The sequence below is a fragment of the Macaca nemestrina genome, chromosome 15 (assembly GCF_043159975.1).
Source record: "Macaca nemestrina isolate mMacNem1 chromosome 15, mMacNem.hap1, whole genome shotgun sequence".
Taxonomy (NCBI): Eukaryota; Metazoa; Chordata; class Mammalia; order Primates; family Cercopithecidae; genus Macaca; species Macaca nemestrina.
The window spans coordinates 63,576,324-63,604,176 of record NC_092139.1 but is presented as its reverse complement, the minus strand read 5'-3'; the positions used below and the strand labels follow the sequence as shown (position 1 = coordinate 63,604,176).

Sequence of the window (27,853 nt, the reverse complement as noted above, 5' to 3'; positions counted from 1 at the left end):
ACTCCAGGTGCAGACTGCTTGGTTCAAACCTGGACCAGTGGAATGAATTTTCGCAACTCTCCGTATTGCTCTTTGCCCCAGTTTTTCCATCTAACAACTAGAAGTAAAAACAAGGTTATTGTGAAAATTAAATGAATTAAAGTAAGCAGAGAGTGTCTAAAACAACACCCCCAGTCACACAGTCAGCACTGAGCATGTTTTTCTTCACTACTCTTAATGAGGTAAGAGTGAGTGCACGGGCAACACCCATGAGCCTGGGCTTTCTATGGCACAGGCATCAGAGATGCCACTTTTGAGGTCCTGCATATATTCTTTTGACATTGATAAGGGAAGAGTCTCATGGGTGAGGAGCAAGCAACCACATTGGGGCCAGACAACCCATGGTCAAAGTTGAACTCCACCACTGTTCAGCTGGGTGACTCTGGGCAAGTGACTTTCCCTCTCATGTTCCTTTTTCATAAAAACTCTAGGACAGTAATTCGACTGCCAGTCCTTCCTTAGGGTGCGAATCTCAGGAAACACTGGTAGAGCCATGGGGAACAGAGACAGGAAAGGAATGCAGCAGTTAACGGGACCTTCATCAAGAAAGTTTCCACTGTGGCAGCCAGGACTCAGCCCTGCCAGGTACCTCCGAGAGACAGCATAGAACACGCGCCTCAGAGTCATCTCACTCAGAGCAAGGGAGCTGCGGTATTTATCCACTGATGCCCACCAGTCAAACCTCAGGGACCCTTCCAAGGTCATGATTCCTCCAGAATGTCCTGCCTGCACTGCAAGGGTCAGACCTGGGGTTGAGGGCAGGGCCCCTGACAGCACCTCCAACAACGAGCAGGAACACAGCCTGGTGTGGGAAGTTTCAGTGAGTCACTGATTCCAACACACACACACACACATACCTTCACACACCACACTCTAACACCAACACATACATGCATACATGACTGTTGTCCACTTAGATCCTGGTGACTCCATGGGATAGACGATAAGGCAGGAATCAGAGGGAAGAGCAAAATTAAGGGGAGTGAATGTCTTAAGAACAAAATGCACATTGAGGCAGAAAATCAAGGGGGAAGAGGAGTGGTCTGGACACCAAATGCCTGCTGGGTGGCACCTGCTCTACACACACTGTCACTAATTCTCCAAGCAGCCTCATGAGGTAGAAGAAATTCCCCTCAATTTACAGATGACAGAAACCTAGTTAAGAAAAGAAAGCTGATTTTACCAGTGTCTCAGCAAGTTAGTGGGTGAAGGTATGGACTCCCAGCTCTCTCTGTCCACAAAGCCTACAAATTCTCCCTTGTTAGGCAGGCTGGATACCGGGCTCTGCTTCTGGACTCTGCTCCTTTTCCTGCTAGGCAATCATGGCAGAACTGGCAGAAACGTTATGCCCCTTCACCACCTGGAGCAGAGCCAATGAGAGGGGCTGGGGAACAGGCCATGATGCCCTGCACCCACCATTCATTGTCTTCAGGATTGCGATCCCTCAGAACTCTTGCACCACGTGGTGGCAGCACTCTCAGTGTCTGGGTGTCTTCTGAGGTTGTACAGGATGCAGTGGAGGCCACTGGCTGTGCTGTCATATCCTAAGTGGCAGCCACCCAGTCTTGGGCTTCTTGGCTGCTTCAGCACCAGAGGTTGGACAGTGCCCATGCACTGAGGCCCTCAGGAGAATGGGAGGGAAAGGAAAGGCAGCATGGAGAGATATAGGGTCCATCCACCATGTCCCTGGATGGAGAGACTCCTGTTCCCACAGTAGTTCCCACACCGGGACCACGATTGGCACTCATAAACATGCCAGCCTCCATTTATATTTCCTTGTTTGACAACTCCTTCCCATTTTCATCCTGGAGACAAAACTTCTGAACACACTAGCTCTGAGAGCACCTGAGACAGTCCCTGAAGACCTTTGATCCAAGCAGGATCCCTCCCTTGCCATCTCCAGACCTCCCCACAAGCTCCCTCCCTGGTCTCCTGGCTCCTGTTCATCCCTTCCAGGCAGCCTTCCACAATCATCTCTAAAACATATCTGACTGTCCCTCATGTATCCAGCACTTTCCATGGCTCCCCAGAGCCCTCCAGATCAAGTTCAAATTCTTTGATCAGACACTTGATCTCAAGCTGCATTCTACCTCCTGAATTAAGATCCCCGAGAAGCCCAACTTGCTCAGCACAAATGAATCACTGAAGTCAAAAATCTTGAACGTGGCCTTGGCCTTGAGGAAGTCATCAACACCCTGGCTAGTGAGGGTGCAGTGCTGCTCCAGGATGATGGTGTGTAAAGTTGTGCTCCAGGTCGCAGGCCCTGAAGAAGCATCTCTCCTCAGGACTGGGTAGTACAGGAAGTGTGTGCATAAGCAGATCTGCTGGTGCCGTTACACTATGCAGCTCCAAGATGGTGGCAATATACTTACTGAGATGCCTGCAGGGTGAGGCTGGGGAGAGGAAGCAGTTCCATAACACGTATGAAACCCTGGAAAGACTTTCCTGCCAGAATCTCAGGACCACATTACATCCAGAAATGGGTGCCTTCTGGGCACACTTCTCTCCCTGCCTCCCACTCTGAGCTGCCTCCTAGCCCCACATGCCCCAGCCTGGCCCAGGGCTTGGAGCCCAGCGGGTGTTCAGTCCATGGTGTTGACTGCTCCCTGGGCCAGGAGAGCCCTTGGCAGCTCTGTGACTCCTCCTGTAGAACCCCTGCCTCTACCAGGGGACCTCCTGATTCCCACAGAAGCCCCCACGGCCCTGGATTGCTCTACCTGCCCTGGGATCCTCCAGCCCCATAGACTTTACTTGACGCCTTAGCCCTCCCAGAACATGACATGTTTCTCAGAATGTGACTGATGTCCAGGGCCATCTGTGGATGTTTGCTGGGGGCCTCTTGCTGTTCTCCTTTATGGTCTGTAGGGCAGGGTCAAGAGGAGAAACCAGTCCAACATTCAGAATGGACAAAAGCTCACTGCCACAACGGCAACCACCAAACAGTCAGCAGTGCTTCTGGATGGAAAAGAGGTTTCATTCTGCAGAAAGCTCCTTGTTTGGCTTCTTTTGGAAGCCAGGGAGGGGTACCAAGCTCGGCTTACCTGCAATGCCTACGTTACCATCTGTTCCTAGTATATGCGATGGGCCCCTGCTCCCACTGTAGGGTTGACGTTCCCTCCAGCTGGAGACCTGGGCTCCTGACACCAGCTGACCTGTTTGTCCTGCTCTGGATGACAATGGAAAATCTGTACCTGGTATTTCCCTAGGTTCTTGGTTTCTACTTTCTAGACATCCAGCAGCAGTGACCATACCTGTTCCCACTCCTGAAAGGGGACTCCCTTGTAGGGCAGCCGAGACATCTACAGATGGAAGACTGCTCAGTGAGACAGGCCACAGGGGTCCCAGGGGAGGATCAGGGGCTGGAGGATTCTGGAGGTTTCCAGCCTTGGGGTCTGTGGTTCCTCAAAGAGGTTAGGTCTACCTCGTACCAGGTCTGCCCTCCCATGATTCAAAGAGTGGATGATTGCTCAGCATCAGGAACTCTGATCTGGAACTAGTTTTTCATTTAGGTCACCAAGAGACAACCCCTAACCCCTGAGCAAGGCATGGTCCAAGCTCTGGCATGAGATTCTCTTCCAGCAATGTGATGCCTACAGGGCCAGGTAGAAAAGCCGGTGACCAGGTCTTCTGTCCTCCGGCAAAGGACAGTGTGCCATCCCCCCTAGAAAGGCAGGTGGTACCAGGCCACAGCCATTGGTGCCTGTATCCCTGGCTCTGCAGACACCGGTCATGGAGGTCCTCCCCTCTTCACTTTACCTTCTTGCTGCTCCTAGATTTCCTCTAGTCATTAAACACTTTGAGCCATTTTTCTGTGCATCTGATCTGACATTTTTGCTCTCAGATGAAACACGATAAAGTAAGCCGAGCCACCAGGATTCCTGGAGGGAACCTTTGGGTCTTGGGCTCCGTGGCCCTGATGGGACTGAACCAGAAGGAGCCAGGGAAAGGCAAACACTGGGACTCAGGCCCTATGACCCAATGGCCATTGGTGGCTTGTCCTTATGGCCCCAAGACACCCTGTCTTCAGGCCACAGACAGCATGGGGTATGGTCTTGCCTCAGGCTCCCAGTAGTGTCCTGGCACTAGCGGGTGCTGACCCTTGAGCCACAACCGCAGTTGTGGGTTTTGGGTTTGGTAAAAACACCTCAGGGACAGAGTTCTGGGTTTGACTTTGGCAGGAAACATGGCCCCTTCCAGGGATGATGTGTCACTCCTACTTGCCACGAAATGTGCACATAGGCTGTCCCTCTGCCCATCGCATCCTGCTGGAGAGGATGGAGGAAGTCAGGGAACAGGCAGGGTGGACAGCTGGGGTGCAGGGAGAGGCAGGTGCATGCTGGCAGGTCAGACCCTTCGAGGGCTGTGTGGGGGCATCAGGTGGGGTGGACTCCAGGTTCACGCTCAGTGCACTGGGCCGGTCTCAGGACAGGCTTCCTGGACCCCACCCGGGTGATGTGGTCACTCCCTGGGGGACTGTTGACAGGCCCTGGTCACCCATCCTGGGCAGAACAATCCCATCTCCAGACTGGACTTTCTGAGTCCTGAGACAGGAGAGTGCTGCCCAGGCCTGTCACACTGGGAGGACCTGTTAAGTCCTCCATCCCTAGACCAGCCTAGCACACAGCAGGGACAGCCTCTTACCTTTACCTTCAGGGTGCGGACTGATCCATCTCATTCTAAGGCAACCAAGGCAGAGCTGAGGACCTGTGCCAGGCTGGGAGCCAGGCCCCTCCCTAAATGGGCCTGAGGGAAGTACCATCCCTGTCCCAATGCGCCACAAATTTCAGCCCAGGAGACACATAGGGAAGGGAGGGCATGTCCTCCCTGCTGGCTGACACTGGAAAAGCGGGACCTGGGAGACCAGGGAGTGCAGGGTGGCAGGGGCTGCTTCAGGCCCAAGGAGAGCTCAGGCTGCACCATGGGGCTGCCGCTCTTGGGCTGGATGCTGTACCCTCTGCAGGATTTGAGAAAGTCCAGTCTGGAGATGGGATTGTTCTTCCCAGGATGGGTGACCAGGGCCTGACAACAGTCCCCCAGGGAGTGACCACTTCACCCGGGTGGGGTCCAGGAAGCCTGTCCTGAGACCTGCCCAGTGCACTGAGGGTGCACCTGGAGCCCACCCCACCTGACCCCCCACAGTCCTCACAGGGTCTGACCCCCAGCATGCACCTGCCTCTCTCTGCACCCCAGCTGTCCACCCTGCCTGTTCCCTGGCTTCCTCCATCCATCCTGTGCAGCCCATAGACTGCGACCATCTCTCCGGCCACTCTACCTTTGTCCTTTCAGAATCTCTGAGCAAGATCTCCCAGGTCCATCTAAACACCTGCTTTTTCCATTTTCACTGGGCCGTTGGACACCACTGGACCATCCCAGCTGTCCACAGGTCCTTTGATAATGTGCATTTCCTCTGACATCTCCCAGCAGTGCTCAGCAGCCCCCATTTACCAGATCCCTGCTGACCAGATCCCACACATCAGCTCCTCCCTGACCACACCCTCCCTGAATAGACCCCCATGACCAGCTCCCATAAACCAATCTCCCACTGCCAGGCCCATAATCACCAGGCCTCACTCACCAGGACTTTACTGACCAAGCCTCAGTGACAAGGGCTCACTGACCAGGACCTTACTGACCAAGCCTCACTGACCAAGACCTTACTGACCAAGCCTCAATGACAAGGGCTCACTGACCAGGCCTCACTGACAAGGGCTCACTGACCAGGTCCTTACTCACAAGGCCTCACTGATCAGGTTCCACAGATCATGACCCCTTTGCCTGGCCCCATAGATGAAGGTCCACTGACCAGGCCTCCAGGGAATAGGCTGCCAGTGACCAGGCCCCTACTAACCAGGCCTGAGGTGACCAGATGTCTCTGACCAGGAACCCAGTGAGTAGACCCCGCTGAACAGACACACACTGCTCAGATCCCCGCTGACCAGGTCACCCCATAGACCGAGGCTACAAAAGTCACCACTGATCAAGACCTCTCTGACCAGGCCCCGACTGATAAGGTTCCACTGACCAGGCTGCCCTGACCAGGGACCCACTGACAAGAGCCTCTGCTGTCTAAGTCCCATGTGACCAGGCCTCCACCGAATAGCACCCCTTGACCTGGTCACCAGTGACCCAGATCACACTGACAAAGCCACCACTAAGCCCCAGCTGACCAGGTCTCCACTGACCAAGCCCCGCAGCTCAGGTTTGCACTGACCAGACACCAAACATTTGTCTGCCAGTAGGTCCCCAGTCACCAAGACCCCCACTCCTAGAACCCCTGAGACCCACTCTAAGCAGACCCCTGCTGACCACGCCCCCACTAAGTACGCCTCACTGACCAAGTCTCAACTGACTAGCACCACTGAGCAGGCCCACACTGATCAGGATCCTTCTAACCACACCAGAAGGCAAGCGGCAATGGGATGTTTCATATGTCAAGGTAGGAGCAAGATGGAGAGAGGAAGGAAGTGCCACATCCTGTTATACAATCAGATCTCATGAGAACTCACATCAGGAGATCAGCATCAAGAAGGTTAACCATTGGTGAAGGAACCACCCACACCACTGCCCACTGTTTCCAGTCAGAAGCCTCCTGCAGAGGCAGAGCCTCTTAGGAAACTTCCACTATGGCAGTGCAGAAGGAAAATAGAGGCTTGGAGCCCCCACACAGGAGGCCACCATCCTCCAGAACCCAGATTCACAAGCCACCAACAGCTCACACCCTCAGTAATGGAAAAGGTACAGGCACTCCACACCAGCCAAACCCATGAGAGCAGCCATGGGGGCTGAAGCCTGCAAAGCCACAGGTGCACAGCCCTAGTAGAGGTTTTCCATGAGCCTCTGCCTCTGCAGCAGGTTTCTCCCCCTTCCTACTGCCCTCCACCTTCCCACCACCCTACTCACGACCTACTCCTCCCCACCCTACCCCTCCTTTCCTTCCACCCCAATCCCTTCTCGTCCAAGATTAAATCACCTCCCACCTGGCCCCACCTCCAACTTTCAGGATTACAATTCCACATTAGTGTCATAGGGACACTCAGCCATCCCATATAATTCTGACCCTGATACCCCAGAACCTCATGTCATTATCACAGAGCAAAACACAATCATACCTTTTCTAAAGTTTCCAAAAGTCTTAACTCATTCAGAATGTAAAAATGTCAAAGTCTCATCTGAGACGAGGCTACAGTCCCTTCTGGCTATGAGTCCCTGAATTTAAAAGGGATTTCTTTTCTTTCAAGGTACGATGATGGGACGGGCATTGGGTAAGGTTTCACAATCCAAAGGGAAGAAATTCCCCAGAAAAATAACACAAATGTGAGTGCAAAACCCAGCAGGTCCTGGCTAACACGGTGAAACCCCGTCTCTACTAAAAAATACAAAACACTAGCCAGGCGAGGTGGCAGGCGCCTGTAGCCCCAGCTACTCGGGAGGCTGAGGAAGGAGACTGGCATAAACCCGGGAGGCGGAGCTTGCAGTGAGCTGAGATCCGGCCACTGCACTCTAGCCTGGGCGACAGAGCGAGACTCCAAGAAAAAACACAAACAAAAACAAAAACTGGCAGGACACTATGCACTCAATCTTTAAGTTCAATAATCACCAAGAGAACTCACTATCATGCAGACAGCATTAAGGAGATAGCGTTTAACCATTTGTGAAGAATCCACCGCCCATCCTTGTCTTTCACGCCCACAAAATAACCTCCCCCATTCTCTCCATGCCCCTACCTCCACCCCCTACTCTTCTCCATGATTATATCACCTCCCACCAGGCCCCTCTTTAACATTCCCCATTACAATTCCACAAGAGTATTGGTAGAGACACAGGGCTAAATCCTATTATTCTGACCCGGGTCCCCTCAAATCTCATATCCTTGTCACACTGAAAAATACAGTGATGCCTGCTCTACAGTCCCCTAAAGTCTTAACTCATTCCAGCATTTACTGACATGTCCAAAGCCCAAAGTCTCATCTGAGACAAGGCTGCAGTCCCTTCTGCCTCTGAGTTTCTGAAATACAAAGCAAGTTAACAACTTCCAAGGTACAATGATTGTACTGGCACTGGGGAAGCATTCCCAGGCAAAAGGAAAAACGATTGCCAGAAAGCAGCACAAAACACAGATGGGACTTACAGACCCCATGCAAGTCAAAAACCCAGCAGGCCAGTCATTGAACCCTACAGCTCCAAATCATCTTTTCTGAATTTACATCCCACATCTAGTGCACAGGGGTGTGATGGCTGGGCTCCCAAGGCCTTGGGCAGCTCAGCATCTGTGGCTGTGCAGGGTCTGTCTCCTACAGCTGCCCTCATGGGTGGGGCTGGTGTCGAGTGCCTGTGGCTTTTCCACACTGAGGGTGCAAGCAGTTGGTGGGTCTATGAATCTGGGGTCTGGAAAGTGGTGCATATAGGCTGCCGGTTGTGAGGCATTTGATTGGGTTTAATAGGGTAGGAATGTTTTCATTGATGTTAATTAGTGTGGGGAAGTGGGGTTGTGGGGGCTCCAACCCTCAATGTTCCTTCTGTACTGCCCTAGTAAAGGTTTCCCATGAGGCTCTGCCTCTTGGAAAAGCTTCTGCCTGGACACCCAAGTTTTTCCGTACATACTCTGGAGTCTATTACAAGCCTCCCAAGCCTCTAGTTTTGTGCCCTGTGTACCTGCTGGCTTAACACTATGTGGAAGCCATCAAGACTTGGAGCCTGCACCCCTGAACAGTGACCCAAGCTGTACCTGTGCATCTTTCAGTCATGGCTGGAGTTGGAGCTGGAGCTGCAGGGATGCAGGCAGCAGTGCCCTGAGGATGGATACAACCGTGTGACCATGGGACTGACCCAGGAAAGCATTCTCGGTCCTAGAACTCAGGGTCTGTGAGAGCAAGCTCTGCTGCAAAGGTCTCTGAAATGTCTTCAAGGCCTTTTTAACATTGCCTTCGCTATCAGCACTTGGCTCCATTTTATGCAGATTTCTGAAGCCTTCTTGAATTTTCCCACTGAAAATCAGCTTTTCTTTTTAACCCCTTGGCCAGGCTGCAAATTTTCCAAACTTTACAACTCTGCTTCTCATTTAAAAAATGTTTCGATTTGAGGGCATTTATTCAGTCACACAGAAGACCACAGGCTGTGCGATACAGACAGCACACGTCTTGAGATTTGCTGCCTAAAATTTCATTTCACCAGACATACCCTAAATCATCACCCTCAAGTTCAAAGTTTCACAGGTCTCCAGGGCAGAGGCACTATCCCGCCAAGTTCTTTGCTAAGGCAAAACGAAAGTAACCTTGGCTCCTGTTCCCAGTAAGTTGCTCATTTTCATCTGAGACCTTCTAAGCCTGGCCTTCCCTTGTCTATCCTTCAGTCACCCTTTGAATTGCAACTATTTAACAAGTCTCTATGGTCACCCTTTTAATTATAACTATTTAACATGTGTCTACAGTAGTCCGAACTTTCCCTCATCTTTCTGTCTTCTTCCCAGCCCTCCAAACTGTGCAGTGTCTGGTAGTTACCCACCTCTGAACCTCCTTCTACATTTTCAGCTATCTTGGTCACAGCCTGGCAATGTGGTAAAAGAAGAAAAGTCCATTTTCAGGAGGAAAATTCAAGAAGGCTTCAGATATATACATATAAAAGAAGTCAAATTATAATAGTAAAAGAAAGAGGAAAACAACCTAGAGGACATTTCACAGATCCACTCTGCAGTACAAATTTTCTGTAAAGTTATTTTAAAAAGAGGTTTAATTGGCTCACGGTTCTGCAGGCTATAAAGGTAGCATAGTGGCTGCTGCTTCTGGGAGGACTCAGGAAGCCTCCCAATCATACCAGAAAGTCAAGCGACAATGAGATGTTCCATATGGCAGGAGTAGGAGGAGGACAGAGAGCAAAGAGGTGCCATACCCTGTTATACACCCAGATCTCATGAGAACTCACTATCAGGAGATCAGCATCAAGAAGACTAACCATTGGTGAAGTTTCCACCCACACCACCGCCCACTGTTTCCAGGCAGAAGCCTCCTGCAGAGGCAGAGCCTCTTGGAGAACCTCTACTAGAGCAGGGCAGAAGGAAAAGATGGGCTTGGAACCCCAGCACAGGAGGCCACCATCCTCCAGACTGCAGATTCAGAGACCCACCAACAGCTTGCACTCTCAGTTGGAAAAGCTACAGGCACTCAACACTAGCCCAGCCCATGAGAGCAGCCATGGGGCTACACCCTGCAAAGCCACAGGGGCACTGCCCCAGTAGAGGCTTTCCATGAGCCTCTGTCTCTACAGCAGACTACTCCCCCTTCCTACTACCCACCACCCTCTCACCACCCTACAAACAACCTACTCCCCACCCTCCCCGCCCCCCCACTTTTCCTCCAACTCCTGCACCTCTCCCATCCATGATTAAATCACCTCCCACCAGGCCACACCTCCAAAATTAAGGATTACAATTCACATGAGTTCTGGTAAAGAAACACAGCCAAATCATATTATTCAGACCCCGGTCCCCTGCAGGGTCACATCCTTCTCACAAAGCAAAATATATTCATGCCTTTTCAAAAGTTTCCAAAAGTCTTAACGCATTCCAACATTAACTCAAACGTAAAAAAATTCAACATCTCATCTGAGATAAGTCTACAGTCCCTTTTACCTATGAGTCCCTGAATTTAAAAGGATGTTCCTTTCTTTCAAGGTACAATAATGGTACAGGCATTGGGTAAGCTTTTTCAATCCAAAGGGAAGAAATTTCCCAGGAAAATAACACAAATCGGACCACAGGTGCAAAACAAGTCCAAAACCCAGGAGGCTTAGAGCTCTGAGATTCATTCAATCTCAGAGCTCTAAAATCATGAAAAGAATTCACTGTCACAAGCACAGCAATAAGGAGATGGTGTTTAACCATTTGTGAAGGATCTGCCCCCCCACTCCCAATTTTCACCCCTCACCCCAACCACAATTCCCCCATTCTTCCTACCCCCCAACCTTCCAACCCCCACTCTCCACCACGATTAAATCACCTTCCACCAGGCCCCACCTTTAACATTCTGATTACAATTCCACATGAGTTTTGGTAGGGACACAGAGCTAAATGGTAATATTCTGTCCCAGGCTCCTCAAATCTCGTGTCCTTCTCACATTGCAAAATATGATACCTTCCCTACAGCCCCCTAAAATCTTCTATCATTAAAGCATTTATAAAAATGTTGAAAGCTTCAAATCTCATCTGACAGAAGGCTACAGTCCCTTAGGCCGTGAGCCTCTGTAATATAAAGCAAGTTAACTACTTCCAAGGTACAAGGATTGTACAGGTATTGGGTAACCATTCCTAGCCAGAAGGAAGAATTTTGCCAGAAAAAAACAAAACACAGATAGGACTTACGGGCCCCATGAAACTCCAAACTGAGGCGGCCAGTCATTCAATTCTACAGCTCCAAAATCACCCTTTTAAAAACCTTGTCCCACATGCAGAGCACAGCGGTTTGAGGGCTGGGTTCCCAAGGCCTTGTGCAGCTCTGCACCTGTGGCATTGCAGGGTTTATGCCCCACAGCTGCCATCATGGGCTGAGCTGCTGTTGAGTGCCTGTAACTTTTCCCCACTGAGGATACAAGTTGTCAGGGTGGTCTGCCAATCTGGGGTCTGCATGATGGTGGCCTCCAGTGTGGGGGTTCCAACTCCAAATTTTCCTTCTGCATTGCCCTAGTAGAGGTTTCTTATGAGGCTCTGCCTTTCTGAGATGCTTTTGCCTGGACACCCAGGCATTTCCATACATCTTCCAAAATCTCCAGAGAGGCTCTACTCTCATCCTCCATCCCCCCAGTGGCTTAACACTATGAGGAAAATACCAATGCTTCTAGCCTGCACCCTCTGAAGCAGTGACCCAAGCTGTACTTGTACATCTTTCAGCCATGGCCAGAGCTGGAGCTGGAGCTGCAAGGATTGCAGGCAGCAGTGTCCTGAGGCTACTCATAGATGGGGGTCGGGAGGTCAGGGAACTAGCTCAGGAAATCATTCTCCTCTCTTAGGCTCCAGGTCCTGTGACAGCAAGGGCTACTGCAAAGGTCTCTGAAATGCCTTCAAGGCCTTTTCCATATTGTCTTGGCTCTTATCACTGGGCTCCTTTTTATGCAAATTTATGAAACCTTCCTCAGTTTTCCACTGAAAATCAGCTTTTCTTTTTGTGGAGCCACGTTCTTTGCTACATCAAAACAAAAGGAACCTTGGCTCCTGCTCCCAGCAAATTTTTCATTTTCATCTGACACCTTGTAAGTCTGATCTTTACTGTCTATTTTCCTGTGAGCCTTCTGATCACAAGTATTTAACAATTCTTTACAAAGATCCAAACTTCCCTCATCTTCCTGTCTTCAAAGCCCTCCAAACTCTCCCGACCTCTGTCTGCTACCCTCTTCTGAAACTGCTTCTACATTATCAGCTATCTTTGCTGCAGCCTGGCAACGTGGTAAAGGAAGACAAGTCCATTTTCAGGGGGGAAAATTCAAGAAGGCTTCAGATACTTGAATGAAAAGAAGCTGTGTGCTGATTGCCAAGACAATAGAGAAGGCCTTGAAGACATTTAATGGTTCAACTTTGCACTACTGATTTTCTCTATAATCATAAAGAAAAGAGGTTGACTTGGCTCATGATTCTGTAGGCTGTAAGGAAGCATAGTGGCTTCTGCATCTGAGAGGACTCAGGAAGCCTCCCGATCATACGAGATTGTCATGGGGCAATGAGATGATTCTTGTGGCAGGAGTAGGAGCAAGATAGAGAGAAAAAAGAGCTGCCATGCCCCATTATGCAAGCAGATCTCATGAGAACTCACTATCACAAGGACAGCATCCAGAAGATGGTGCTTAACTATTGGTGAAGGATTCACTCCCACCCCCAACTCCCACTGTTTCCAGACAGAAGCCTGCTGCAGAGACAGAGCCTCTTGGAAAACCTCTTCTAGGGAAGTGTGGAAGGAAAATATGGGCTTGGAGCCCCCATGCAGATGGCCACCAACCTCCAGACCCTAGAATCACAGATGCACCAACAGCTCACATCCTCAGTGTGGAAAAGCTATAGGCACTCAACATCAGCCCAGCCCATGAGAACAGCTGCCGGGGCTAAACCCTGGAAAGCCACAGGTGCACTGCCCTACTAGAGGTTTTCCATGAGGCTTTGCCTCTGCAGCAGTCTACTCCCCCTTCCTACTACTCCCCACCTTCCCTCTACCATACTGCCAACCGACTCCTCCCAATTCTACCCATCCCTTTTACTTTCCACCATCACCAACCTCCTACCCATAATGAAGACACCTGCTACAACATTAGGGATTACAATTCCACATGAGATTCATAGGGACACACAGCCAAACTATCATTCTGACACTGACATCCCAGAACCTCAAGTCCTTATCACAGAGCCAAATGCAATCATGACTTTTCAAAAGTTTCCAAAAGTCTCAAGTCATTCTAAATATAAAAATCTCAAAGTCTCACCTGAGACGAGGCTACAGTCCCTTCTGCGGATGAGTCCCTGAATTTAAAATGGAGTTCTTTTCTTTCATGATACAATGATGGTACGGGAACTGGGTAAGATTTCTCATTTCAAAGGGAAGGAATTTCCCAGAAAAATAACACAAATGGGCCCATAGGCCCAATGTACATCCAAAACCCAGCAGGACAGTGTTCACTGTATCTCACAGCTCCAAAATCATCAACAGAACTCAGTATCATGTGCATAGCATTAAGGAGATAATGTTTAACCATTTGTGAAGGATCCAACCCCCACCCTCATCTTTCACCCCCACCCACAAAATAAATTACCTCATTCCCCCCACACTCCTGCCTCCAACCCACACTCTTCTCCATGATTCCATCACCTCCCATTAGGCTCCAACTTTAACATTCACCATTACAATTGCATATGAGTTTGGCAGGGATGCAGAGACAAATCATATTATTCTGACCCTAAGCTCCATATCTCATGTACTTCCCACACTGCAAAATACAATGAGGCCTTCTCTACAATTGCCCAATATCTTAACTCATTCCAGAATTTACCAAAATGTCCAAAGCCCAAAGTCTATTCTGAGACAAGGCTGCTGTCTCTTCTGGCCCTGAGCCTCGGGAATACAAAGCAAGCTAACTAATTCCAAGGTACAATGTTTGTACAGGTATTGGGTAAGCATTCCCAGCCAAAAGGAAGAAATTTGCCAGAAAGAAGCACAAAACACAGATAGGACTTACAGACCGCATGCAAGTCAAAAACTCAGCAGACCAGTCATAGAACCCAACAGCTCCAAATCATCTTTTGTGAATCCAGATCCCACATCCAGAGCACAAGGGTGTGAGGCCTGGGCTCCCAAGTACTTGGGCGGGTCTGCACCTGTGGCTTTGCAGGGTCTAACCCCCACAGTTGCTCTCATGGGCTGGGTTGGTGTTGAGTACCTGTAGCTTTTCCACACTGAGGGTGCAAGCTGTTAGTGAGTCTATGGATCTGGTGTTTGCAGAATGGTGCCTCCCTGTGTGGGGGTAACAACCCTGTATATTCCTTCTGTATTGCCCTAGTAAAGAATTCCCATGAGGCTCTTCCTCTTGGAAAAGTTTCAACCCAGACACCCAGGTTTTTCCATACATACTCTGGAGTCTAGATGAAGGATCTCCAGCCTCCAGTCTTGTGCTCTGTGCACCTGCTGGCTTAACACAATATGGAAGCCACCAAGGCTTGCAGCTTGTACCCTCTGAAGCAGTGACCCAATCCGTACCTGTGCATCTTTCAGTCATGGCTGGAGCTGGAGCTGGAGCTGCAGGGATGCAGGCAGCAGTGTCCTGAGGATGGACACAGCTGCGGGGCCATGGAGCTGGAGAAAGAAACCATTCTTTTCTCCCAGGCCTCATGGCCTGTGACCTGAGAGCAAGGGCTGCTGCAAAAGTCTCTGAAATGCCTTCAAGGCCTTTTTAACATTGTTTTGGCTATTAGCACTGAATTCCATTTTATGCAAATTTCTGAAGCCTTCTTGAACTTTCCCACTGATAATCAGCTTTTCTTTTTGACCACTTGGCCAGCCTGCAAATTTTCCAAACTTTTAAGCTCTCATTCTCATTTAAATATAAGTTTCACTTTTACGTCATTTCTTGGGTCACATATAAGACCACAGGCTGGTCGACTCAGACAGGACACCTCTTGAGCTTTGCTGTCTAAAAGTTCATTCCACCAGATACACTCTAAATTATCACCCTCAAGTTCAAAGTTTCACAGCTCTCCAGGTTAGGGGCATCGTGCACTGATGTCCTTTGCTAAGGCAAAACAAAAGTAACCTTGGCTCCTGGTCCCAGCAAGCTCCTCATTTTCATGTGAGACCTTCTAAGCCTGCCCATCACTGTCCATCCTTCTGTCACCTTTTTAAGTATAACTATTTAACAAGTCTCTACATTGGTCCAAACTTTTCCACATCTTCCTGTCTTCTTCAAAGACCTCCAAACTCTCCAACCTCTGGCCGTTACACACTTCTCAACCTGCTTCTACATTTTCAGCTATGTTTGTTGCAGCCTGGCAATGTGATAAAACAAGAAAAATCCATTTCAGGGGAAAAATTAATGCAGGCTTCAGATATTTGCCTGAAAAGACGTTGAGTGCTGATTGCCAAGACAACAGGGAAAAGGACTTGAAGGCATTTCATAGCTCCACTTCCCAGGAATAATTTTCTGTATACTCAGAAAGAAAAGAGGTTGAACTGGCTCATGATTCTGCAAGCTTTAAATTAATCATAGAGGCTCCCACTTCTGGGAGGACACAGGAAGCCTCCCAGTCATACCAGAAGACCAAGCTACAGTGGGATGTTGTATATGGCAGAAGTGGGAACAAGACAGAGAGAGGAAAAAGGTGCCACACCCTGTGATACAACCAGATTTCCTGAGAACTCCTTATCATAAGGTCAGCATCAAGAAGATGTGGCTTAACCATTGGTGAAAGATCTGCCCCTACCACCCCCACCCCTCACTGATTCCAAACAAAAGCCTGAGGCAGAGGCAGAGCCTCTTGGAAAGCCTCTACTAGGGCAGTGGAAAAAGAAAAAAATATATATATATATATATAAATACAAATATATATGTATATAATATAAATATATATGTATATAATACAAATATATATGTATATAATACAAATATATATATTTGTGCTTGGATGGTCCACGCAGCTTACTGTCCTCTAGACCACAGATTCCTAGACCCACCAAACGCTTGCACTCTCAGTATGGAAAAGCTACAGGCACTCAACAGCAGCAAAGCCCATGAAAGCAGCCATGGGGCTAAAGCCTGCAAAACCGCAGGTGCACTGCCCTAGTAGAGGTTTCCCATGTGACTCTGCCTCTGCAGCAGGCTCCTCCCTCTTTCTGCTACCCACCACCCTCTCACCACCCTACTGCCAGCCTACTCCTCCCCACCCTACCCACTGGTTTTTCCTTCCACCGCTACTAACCTGTTTATGATTAAATCACCTCCCACCAGGCCGCACCTCCACCATTCAGGAATACACTTCTCCATGAATTTTTTAGGGAAACACAGCCAAACCATGTAATTCTGACCCTGCACCCCCAAATCTCATGACCTTCTCACAGAGAAAAATACAAACATGCATTTTCAAAAGTTTCTCAAAGTCTTAAATCAATCCAGCAGTAACTTAAATGTAATAAGTTCAAGTCTCATCCAAGACAAGGCTGCAATCCTTCCTGCCTATAAGTCCCTGAATGTGAAAGAGAAGTCCCTTCTTTCAGGTTACAATGATAGTGCAGGCACTGAGTAAGCTTTCTCAATCCAAAGGGAAGATTTTCCCAGAAAAATAACACAACTGGGACACGGGCCCAATGCGAGTCCAAAGCCCAGCAGGACCGCATTCATTTATCATAAATATCACACAGACTGCATTAAGGAGATAGAATTTAACCATTTGTGAAGGATCTGCCACCCACAGTGTCCATCATGATTAAATCACCTTCTACTGAGCCTCACATTTAACATTTCCCATTACAATTCCACATGAGTTTTGGTAGGGACACAGAGCCAAATCATATTATTCTCCCCTTGCCCCCCAGTCTCATGTTCTTCTCATACTGCAAAATACAACGATGACTTCTCTACAGTTCCCCAAAGTCTTAACTCATTCCAGCATTTACTCAAATGTCCAAAGCCCAAAGTCTCTTCTGAGACAAGGCTGCAGTCCCTTCTGCCCCTGAGCCTCTGAAATACAAAGCAAGTTAATTACTTCCAAGGTACAATGATTGTGCAGGGATTGGGTAAGCATTCCAAGCCAGAAAGAAGAAATTTGCCAGAAAGAAAGACAAAACACAAATGGAACTTACAGACCCCATGCAAGTCAAAAACCCAGCAGGCCAGTCATTCCATACTACAGTTCCAAATCATCTTTTCGGAATCTATGTCCACATCCAGAGCACATGGTGGTGTGATGGCTGGGATCCCAAGGTCTTGGGCAGCTCTGCAGCGGTGCCACCGCAGAATCTTTTCCTTATAGCTGCCCTCATGGGCTGGGCTGGTGTTGAATGCCTGTAGCTTTTCAACACTAAGGGTGCGAGCAGTTGGTGGGTCTATGCAACTGGGGTCTGGAAAATGGTGCCTCCCTCTGTGTTGACTCCAACCCTATCTATACTCTCTTTCTGTTCTGCCCAAGTAGAGGTTTACCATGAGGCTCTGCCTCTTGGAAAAGCTTCTCGCTGGACACCCAGGCTTTCTGATACATCCTCTGTAGTGTAGACGAAGGCTCTGAAGCCTCTAGTCTTGTGCTCTGTGCACCTGCTGGCTTAACACTATGTGGAAGCCACCAAGGCTTGGAGCTTGCACCCCTGAAGCGGTGACCCAAGCTGTACCTGTGCATCTTTCAGCCATGGCTGGAGCTGGAGCTGCAGGGATGCAGGCAGCAGTGTCCTGAGGCTGCACACAGCAGTGGGGCCATGGGGCTGGCCCAGGAAAACATGCTTTTCACCTAAGTCCCAGGGCCAATGACAGCAAGGGCTGCTTCAAAGAGCTTTGAAATGCCTTCAAGGCCTTTTTCCCATTGTCTTGAATTATTAGCACCGGGTCCCTTTTTATGCAAATATGTGAAGCCCTCTTGATTTTCCCCCTGAAAATCAGCTTTTCTTTTGGACCACTTGTCCAGTTGGCAAATTTTCCAAAAGTTTAAGCTCTGCTTCTCATTTAAATATAATTTCCAACTTATGGTCATTTCTTTGATCACACATAAGAGCATGGGCTGTTCAATGTAGGCAGGATAACTCTTGAGCTTTGCTGCTTAGAAGATCATTCCACCAGATACATCACCCTCAAGTTCAAAGTTTCACAGATCTCCCAGGCAGGGTCACTGTGTGGCCAATTACTTTGCTAAGGCAAAACAAAAAAACCTTGGCTCCTGTTCCCGGTAAGTTCCTCCTTTTCATCTGAGATCTTCTAAGCCTGGCCTTCACTGTGCATCCTTCCCTCAGTCTTTTAATCACAACTATTGAACAAGTCTCTGCAGTGATCCAAACTTTCCCTCATCTTCCTGTCTTCTGCCAAGCTCTCCAGACTCTCTAAGCTCTGGCTAACACCCAATTCGGAACCGCTTCTACATTGTCAGCTATCTTTGTCGCAGGCTGGCAATGTGGTAAAAGAAGAAAAGTCCATTATCAGGGAAAAACATCTAGAAGGTCTCCAATATTTGCATTAAAAAAGGCCCAGTGCAAATAACCAAGAGATTGGGGGAAAGGTCTAGAAGCCATTTCATAGCTTCACTTCGCAGCATTAATGTTCTGTATGTACATAAGGAAAAGAGGTTTAATTGACTCACAGTTCTTCAGGCTCTAAAGAAAGCATAACTGTTTCTGCTTCTAGGAGGACTCAGGAAGCCTCCCAATCATATCAGAAGACCACGGAGCAAAGAAATGTTTCATATGGCAGGAGTAGAAGCAAGATAGAGAGAGGAAAGAAGTGTTATATCCTGTTATACCACTAGATCTCATGAGAACCCACTATCAGGAGATCAGCATCAAAAAGATGGTGCTTAACTACTGGTGAAGGATCCACCCACCACCCCATATCCACCCCCCGCTGTTTGCAAGCAGAAGCCTGAGGCAGAGGCAGAGCCTCTTGGAAAACCTCTACTAGTGCAATACAGAAGGAAAACATGGGCTTGGAGCCCCCACGCAGGACACCACCATCCTCCAGACACCAGAGTCATAGACCCACCAATAAGTGTGCTATTATGTAGATAAACAGGTATCTACAATGGTCCCAATTTTCCCTCATCTTCCTGTCTTCTTTCAAGCTCTCCAAACTCTCCAACCTCTGGCTGTTACCCACTTCTTAACCTGTTCAGCTTTCTTTGTTGCAGCGTGGCAATGTAGAAGAAAAGAAGTTCCATTTCAGGGGAAACTTCAAGAAGGCTGCAGATGTTTGCGTTAAAAAGAATTCCAGTGCTAATCGCCAAGACGATGGGGGAAAAGTCATTGAAGATATTTCATAGATTCACTTGGCAGCACTTATTTTCTGTGTGATCGTAATGAAAAGGGGTTCAGTTGGCTCATGGTTCTGCAGGCTGTAAAGAAAGCATAGTGGCTTCTGCTTCTGGGAGGACTCAGGAAGCCTCCCAATCATACCAGAAGGAAAGCAGCCATTAAATGTTTCATACGGCAGGAGTAGGAGCATGCCTGAGAGAGGATACAGGTGCCACACCCTGTTATAAAACCAGATCTCATGAGAACACACTATCAGGACATTTGCATCAAGAAGATGGTGCTGTTTAGCACCATAAGATGGTGAAGGATCTGCCCTGCAACACACCTCCATCCCCTACTGCTTCTAGACAGAAACTGGCTGCAGAGGCAGAGCCTCCTGGAAATCCTGTAATATGGCAGTGCAGAAGGAAAATAAGGGCTTTGAGTTGCCATGCAGGAGGCCACCATCCTCTAGACCCCAGATCCATAGACCTACCAACAATTCCCACCCTCAGTATGGAGAAGCTACAGGCACTCAACACCAGCCCAGCCCAGGAGAGCAGCCATGGAGGCTAAAGCTGAAAAACCACAGGTGCACTGCCCTGGTAGAGCTTTCCCATCAGCCTCTGCCTCCGCAGCAGGCTCCTTCCCCTTCCTATCACCCACCACCCTCGCACCACCCTACAGCCAGCCTACTTTTCCCCACCTTACCCACCCTTTTTTCCTTCCACCCCAGCCCTCCTATCCATGATTATATAATCTCCCACCAGGCCCCACTTCCAACATTTGGGATTACAATTCCACATGAGTATTTCTAGGGGCACACAGCCAAATCATATCATGCTGAACTTGAGCCCCCCAAATCTCAGGTCCTTCTCACAGAGTAAAACACAGTCATGCCTTTTCAAAAGTTTCCGAAAGCTTAACTCATTCCCACATTAACTCAAATGTAAAAAGTTCAAATCTCATCTGAGACAAGGCTACAATCTCTTCTGCCTATGAGTCACTGAAGTTAAAAGTGCATTCGTTTCTTTCAAGGTACAATGATGGTACAGGTATTGGGTAAGTTTCCTCAATCCAAAGGGAAGAAATTTCCAAGAAAAATAACACAAATGGGACCACAGGCACAATGGACACCCAAAACCCAGCAGGCCAGTGTTCATTCAATCTCACAGCTCCAAAATTGTGAAGAGAACTCACTATCAGAAGGACAGCATCATGGACATGGTGTTTAACCATTTGTGAAGGATCCACCCCACCCCTGCCTTTCACCCATAACCCCACCACCTTCCCCTCAATTCTCCCCATCCCAAAACCCCCCAATTCTCCCCACCCTTCCCCATCCAAACTCCACTCTCCACCACGATTATATCACCTTCCACCAGTCCCCACCTTTAACATTTTCCATTACAATTCCACATGAGTTTTGGGAGAGACACAGAGATAAATCATATTATTCTGTCCCTGGTCCCCCAAATCTCATGTCTTTCTCACATTGCAAAATACAATGATGCCTTCTGTATAGTCCCCCAAATCTTAACTCATTCCAGCATTTACTCAAATGTCCAAAGCCCAAAGTCTTATCTGAGACAAGTCTGCAGTCCCTTCTGCCCATGAGCCACTGAATTATAAAGCAAGTTAACTACTTCCAAGGTACAATGATTACACAGGCAATGGGTAAGCATTCCCAGCTGATAGAAAACAAAATTTCTAGAAAGAAGCACAAAACACAGATGGGACTCATAGGATAAATAAATGTCCAAAATCCAGCAGACCAGTCACTCAATCCTACAGCTCCCAAATCATCCAGTTAGAATCCCTGTCCCACATCCATTGCACAGGGGTGTGAGGGCTGTGCTCCCAAGACCTTGGGCAGATCTGCACCTGTGGCTTTGCAGTGTTCAGCCTCTGTGGCTGCTCTCATGGACAGGGCTGGTGTTGAGTGCCTGTAGCTTTTCCACACTGAGGGTGCAAGCTGTTTGTGGGTCTATGAATCTGGGGTTGGGAGGATGATGCCTCCCTGTGTGGGGACTTCAACCTTATATGTCCCTTCTTGGCTCCCCTAGTAGAGGTTTCCCATGAGGCTCTGCGTTATGGAAAAGCTTCTTCCTGGACATCCAGGATTTTCTGTACATCTTCTGGAATCTAGATGGGGGCTCTCAAGCCTCTGTTCTTGCTGTAAGCACCTGCTGGCTTCACATTATATGGAAACCATCAAGGCTTGAAGCCACCTCTGAAGCAGTGACCCAAGCTGTACCTGTGCATCTTTCAGCCATGGCTGGAGCTGGGGCTGCAGGGATGCAGCCAGCAGTGTCCTGAGGGTGCACACAGCAGCAAGGCCATGGAGCTTTTCCAGGAAACCATTCTTCTCTCCTAGACCCCAGGGCCTGTGACAGCAAGGGATGCTGCAGAGGTCTCTGAGATGCCTTCAAGGCCTTTTTCCCATTGTCTTGTCTATTTGCACTGGACTGGTTTTTATGCACATACCCTGAGGCTTCTTGAATTTTCCCACTCAAAATCAGCTTTTCTTTTTGAACACTTGGCCAGGCTGAAAATATTCCGAACTTTAGGTCTCCACTTCTCATTTAAATAGAAGTTCTATCTTGAAGTCATTTCTTAGGTAACACATAAGAACACAGGCTGTTCAATGCAGACAGGACACCTCTTATGCTATGCTGCCTAGATGTTCATTCCACCAGCTACATCCTGAATCACCACCCCCAAGTTCATAGTTCACAGATCTCTGGGGCAGGGTCACTGCACAGCCATGTTCTTTGCTAAGGCAAATCAAATGGAACCTTGACTCCTGTTAACAGGAAATTCCTCATTTTCATCTGAGACCTTTTAAGTCTGGACTTCAGTGTTTATCCTTTTGTCAGCCTTCTGATCACAAGTATTTAACAATTCTCTACAGTGGTCCAAACTTTTCCTCATCTTGCTGTCTTCTTAGCTTTCCCAACTCTCCCGACCTCTGTCTTTTACCTACTTCTGAACCTGCTTCTACATTGTCAGCTCTCTTTGTCACAGCCTGGCAATGTAATAAAAGAAGAAAAGTCCATTTTCGGGGGAAAATTCACAAAGGTTTCAAATATTTGCATGAAAAGAAGCTGAGTGCTGGTTGCCAAGACAAAGAGGAAAGGGCCTTGAAAGCATTTCAGGGCTCCACTTTACAGCACTAATTTTCCATATGATCATAAAGAGGTTTAACTGGCTCATGGTTCAGCAGGCTGTAAAGGAAGCATAGTGGCTTCTGCTTCTGGGAGGACTCAGGAAACCTCCCAATCATACCAGAAGGCCTAGGGGCAAGGACATGCTACATATGGCAGGAGTAGAAGCAAGACTGAGAGAGGAAAGAGGTGCCACACCCTGTTATATAACCAGATCTCATGGGAACACACTATCACAAGGACAGCATCAAGAAGATGGCGCTTAACCATTGGTGAAGGATATGCCTGCCACCCCCACCCCCTGCTGTTTCCAGGCAGAAGCCTGCTGCAGAGGCAGGGTTCTTGGTAAACTTCTACTAGGGCAGTGCTGAAGGAAAATATGGACTTGGAGCCCCCACGCAGGTGGCTACCACCCTCCAACCCCCAGAATCATAGTCCCACCAACAGCTTGCACCCTCAGTGTGGACAAGCTACAGGCACTGAACACGAGTCGAGTCCTTGACAGTGGCAATGCGGGCTCAAACCTGCAAAGCCACAGGTGCACTGCCCTAGTAGGGGTTTTCCATGAGGCTCTGCCTCTGCAGCAGGCTACTACCCCTGCCTACTACCCACCACCCTCGAAACCACCCTACAGCCAGCCTATTCCTTCCCACCCTCCCCCCTTATTTCCTTCCACACCCCCCGCCCATCCATAATTAAATCACTCCCTCCCCGTCCCTCATCTTTCCATCATGCTCCAATCCCTCCAAACCCTTCCAATCTTTGTTTGCTAGCCACTACTGAGCCTGCTTCTACTTTTTCAGGTATCTGTATAGCAGGCTGACTATGTAGTAATAAAGCAAAACCCAATTTAAGGGGAAAAATTGAAGAAGACTTCAGAAATTTGCATACAAAAAATCCCTGTGCTAATAGCCAAGACAAAGGGAAAAAGGCCTTGAAGACATCTCACAGCTCCTCTTGGCAGTTTTACTTTTCTTTATTATTGTAAATAAAAGAGGTTTAATTGACTCATGATTCTGCAAGCAGTGAAGGAAGCTTAGTGTCTTTTGTTTCTGGAAGGAATCAGGAAGCCTCCTAATTATATCATAAAGCCAAGGGACGATGAGATGTCTCCTAAGGCAGGAGTAGGAGGAACACAAAATGAGGACAGAGGTTCCACAGCCTGTTAAACAACCAGATCACATGAGCACTCACTCACTCTCAGGACAGCATCAAGGGGATGGTGCTTCATCATTCGTGAATGATCCACCCCTACACTTTTATGACTAAATCTTTTGCCACCTAGGCCCCATCACTAACATTAGGAAATAGAATTCCGCATGAGTTTTGGTAGGGACACAGGGACAGAATAGTCCCTGATCCCACAAATCTCATGTCCTTCTCACATTGCAAAATACAATCCTGCCTTTCCAGCATGAGTCTTAACTCATTTCAGCATTAATTCATTTCAGCATTAACTCAAAGTTACAAAGTCCAAAGTCTCATCTGAGTCAAGGCAACAGTCACTTTTGCCTATGAGCCTCGGAAATAGAAAGGGAATTCACTGCTTCTAAGGCACAATGATGGTACAGACATTGTATAAGCTTTCCATATCCAAAAGGAAGACGTTTTCCAGAAATCTTCTTATATCTGAGACCTCCTCAGCCTGGCCTTCACTATCCATGTTTCCATCAGGATTTTTGTCACAACCATTTAAACAGTCTCTATGATGTTCCAAAAGTTTTCTCATCTATCTGTCTTCTTTTGAGCCCTCCAAACTCTTCCAACCTCTGCCCATTACATGGTTCCAAAGCTGCTTCCACGTCCTTGAGTATCTTTATAGCAATGTTCCAATCCTCATTTGCCATTTTCTGTATGATTTGTTTTGAAAAAGAGGTTGAATTGACTCATGGTTCTGCAGGGTGGACAGGAAGCACAGTGGCTTCTGCTTCTGGGAGGACTCAGACATCTATCAATCATCGTGGAAGGCAAAGAAAGAGTGAGTAAGTTGTCTCACATGGCAAGAGGAAAACACGGAGAGTAGGGAGGTGATGTAGAGTTTTCAGTGACTAGATCTCATGAGAAGTTGCTCATGATTGTGAGGATGCTACCAGGGGATGGTGCTGAACCATTCATGAGAAATTTGCCTTCACAGTTCAATCACCTTATACCAGGATCCACCTTCCACAATAGGAAGTATAATTCAACAGGAGATTTGGTGGGGACAATGCAAATTACATCATTAATCTTTGAGTATAAAGACATCCACAGCAGGATTTATCCAGCCAACTTCTCGGAGATTCTTTATAGGATTTGAGGCCTATAGCACATACACTAAAATATTCATACTTCAAAAAGCAGTAAAGTGGTATTATTCTTCCAAAAGTTACAATGGTAGTTTAGGCATTCATAGCATGATTTAATTCATGTTTGCTACTGTTTCTATTGTATCATCATATTAACTGTTTCCTACACAATTCTGTATTCACCTGGATTTCAGTTGATCACAAAACCATCCTTGTGCTACCACCGATAGCGTGCACTAGCTCTTTGCTCTAGTGTTATTATTCTCTGTAGAATGAATCCTTGAACTGGAAGCGGTCCACGATCGAGTATCTAGTCATTCAACACTATCAATTCCTGGGTGGCATTTTGAAAAAACAGTATCTTTTGCTGCAAGAAATGCAGCATCTGTGAGTCCATGTCTCTCACTGGAATTGGATGAAAGTGGTGAATTTCAGCCAAAGTAGCCAAAGAAATCCTGTTCCTGCGATTCTGACGTCATCAGCCTCTGCACCTCTGTCTTCACTTCTGTCACATATTGCCGGCTCTCCGTGACTTTGGTAAGAGCGTCCTTGTGCATGTGGATGATGTCCAGGATGTTGGTCTGGTGTCCCTGAGACAGAACTAACAGGTCCATGACTGGGTCCAGGTCCTGCCTGGGCTGACTGGCAAAGAGCTCACTGATAGTGTGGAAGGCCTCTATGGTGAAGTGGATGGCCTGGTCCAACTCCAATGCCTGGCTGAGGCTGAAGTACTGGCTGCCATCTGATGCTCTTTCTTAAAGCCTGTTACCATCATCTGCTTGCATGTCAACTCACTGGCTGTGAAGTTGAGCTGAGTGCCCTGTTGTCTATCTTCTCGGTGAAGTACTTGAAGCTGTCAATCTTGCTCTCCCATTCCTAAAGGTTGAGGGTCACTCAGGGTGGGCTCAGGGACAGGAAGAATCTGGGACTCACCATCTCATCCTTCTCAGCCTTCCTCTTGCCCTGTCTCCACGCTGTCTCTTCAGTGCTGGTGGGGCACATCAGGAAGTGACAAAGGATGTGGCACCGTGCCCACACCCAGAAGCTGGCCGTGTGGTTCATCCACCAGACTGGGCCCTTTCTGCACTTGAACATAGATGCCACTTCACCACCAATGCCTTCAATGCTGCCAGGGAGATCTTCGCCAATCAGCCCAGGCAGGACCTGGACCCAGTTATGGACCTGTTAGTGCTGCCTCAGGGACACCAGGCCAACATCCTGGACATCATCCACATACACAAGGAAGCTCTTACCAGAGTCCTCCTCAGGATGGTCTGTGGTCTGCCTCTTGGCACCCAAGAAGCCCACAGTGCTGTAGAAGCCCTGATGCATGGGCTGGAGCCCCAAAGGCAGTGCACAGCCTGCTCCTGAGGCTGCTGCTCATATCCTCTATGTGACTCCATTTGCAGCACAGTTGTTGCACTGAGGCCTGTGCATGCCAGGCAAGGCCAAGCTGGCTCAAAGAGCAACCGGCCACCTCTGGTGTGCCAGGAGCAGGTGGACCAGTCACCAACTCACTGCCAGTCAGGGTCAATCAGTTATTCTGCCCTGGAAGCAGGGCCCCAGTGCCATCTGCTTTTCCTCAGGCCTCCACTTCATCAGCTGTCAGGTGGTGGGCACTCAGGGTGTGAGACGCTGGCCATCTCTGTTTACTTGAGTGGATGAGGTTGGTGGCTGGTCCACCTGCTCCTGGCACACCCTTGCAGAGGTGGCTGGTTGCTCTTTGAGCCAGCTTGGCCATGTCTGGCATACATAGACTCTGGGTACTGACAAGCTGCTCTGACTGAGCTTGTCCTGTTTTGGGCCAAATTCTAAGTCTGGCCAGGGCCACAGAAGGATGAGTCCCCTGGGTGGTAATCCTGGCTGCTGCAGGGGGGTGCATGGTGCCTCTCCCATCCCAGGGCTCAGGATGAGGCCGACTGAGATAGGACCCTTTAGGTATGGGACTTGTGCCCCAGAAGGTGGCCTCTGTCACAAAGATCGGGTGAGAAGATGTATGGCATGCTGCTGGCTGCCAGGGCTGTTGGGATGACACATTCACCCTTCCTTCCAGGGACCTCAAAGTGACCAGCTTTCCCTTTAAGAATGACTTCTTAAGGCCCAGGAGTCATCTGGGGCTGCAGGGCAGATGGCCGCATGCTGCCCTGGCTTCTTCCGTGGTGAGCTGGTCACTACCCACCAAGGGGAGTCACATGCAGGCACCATGCAGGGCGCTTGTCTCTGGACCTGCGTCTTGGTTATCATGGAGCCAGACTGGGCCTGGTGACAGGGCCCTGATGGGGTTGTCCTGGTGGTCCTGGGGGTGTCCAGAGGAGATTCAGAATCTGTGAGGATGAATGAATGCTCACAGAATGCTGTGAGGATGAATGAGATGACTGTAAGCGCAGAACAGGCACCCGGTGACTGTTTAGGGTTTATCCTCAGTAGCTGCCCAGAGGCCAAAACCACCCACCTGATAGCGACTGTCCCCAAGCCAGGAGGAAGAGAAGAGAGCAGGTCCCACTCACCTGAGTCTGATGAGTCAGCTGTGCTGAGATGTGCTTCTCATGTAGAAAACAGTCCTTCACGCAGAGCCACTCACGGACTCTGCTCTGTGCCTCTAACTGCTCCACAACACAGAGGCGATGGGGGCTCAGCAACAGTGACATCGTGGGGTGACACAACCCAGCACAACTGGAGCCTGCTTGGGTCAAGAGGGCCCAGAGTCAGTGTCCTCTACCCCCTGAACTGACACGTCTGCATGCAGTGTGTTTGTGCATGTGTGTGTGCCTGTGTGTGTGCGTATGTGTGTGTTTGTCTTGCTTCTCTGGCCAGGCTTAGCTTCTACACTCAGGGGAGCACCCAGGTCTCACCACTGTCACAACCAGGGCCCGTGGCCAGCATTAGAGCCACTACAGGTGCTCTCCAATCTCTGCCTTCC

General features: G+C 48.8%; 1 long non-coding RNA gene across 4 annotated transcripts in view; it reads right to left on the bottom strand.

Annotated features, from left to right (window-relative positions):
• Nucleotides 1–911: 911 nt before the first annotated feature.
• The window catches only part of LOC139358572 (uncharacterized), a 31,065-nt gene continuing 4,123 nt past the window's right edge, over nt 912–27,853 (bottom strand). For 2 of the 4 annotated variants that reach the window (XR_011613724.1, XR_011613722.1), the window contains one exon: nt 27,359–27,613. This is a non-coding gene — a long non-coding RNA (uncharacterized lncRNA). Of the gene's footprint in view, nt 3,206–27,358; nt 27,617–27,853 lie in introns of those variants that run through there. The other 2 variants (XR_011613725.1, XR_011613723.1) reach the window with 2 other exon arrangements.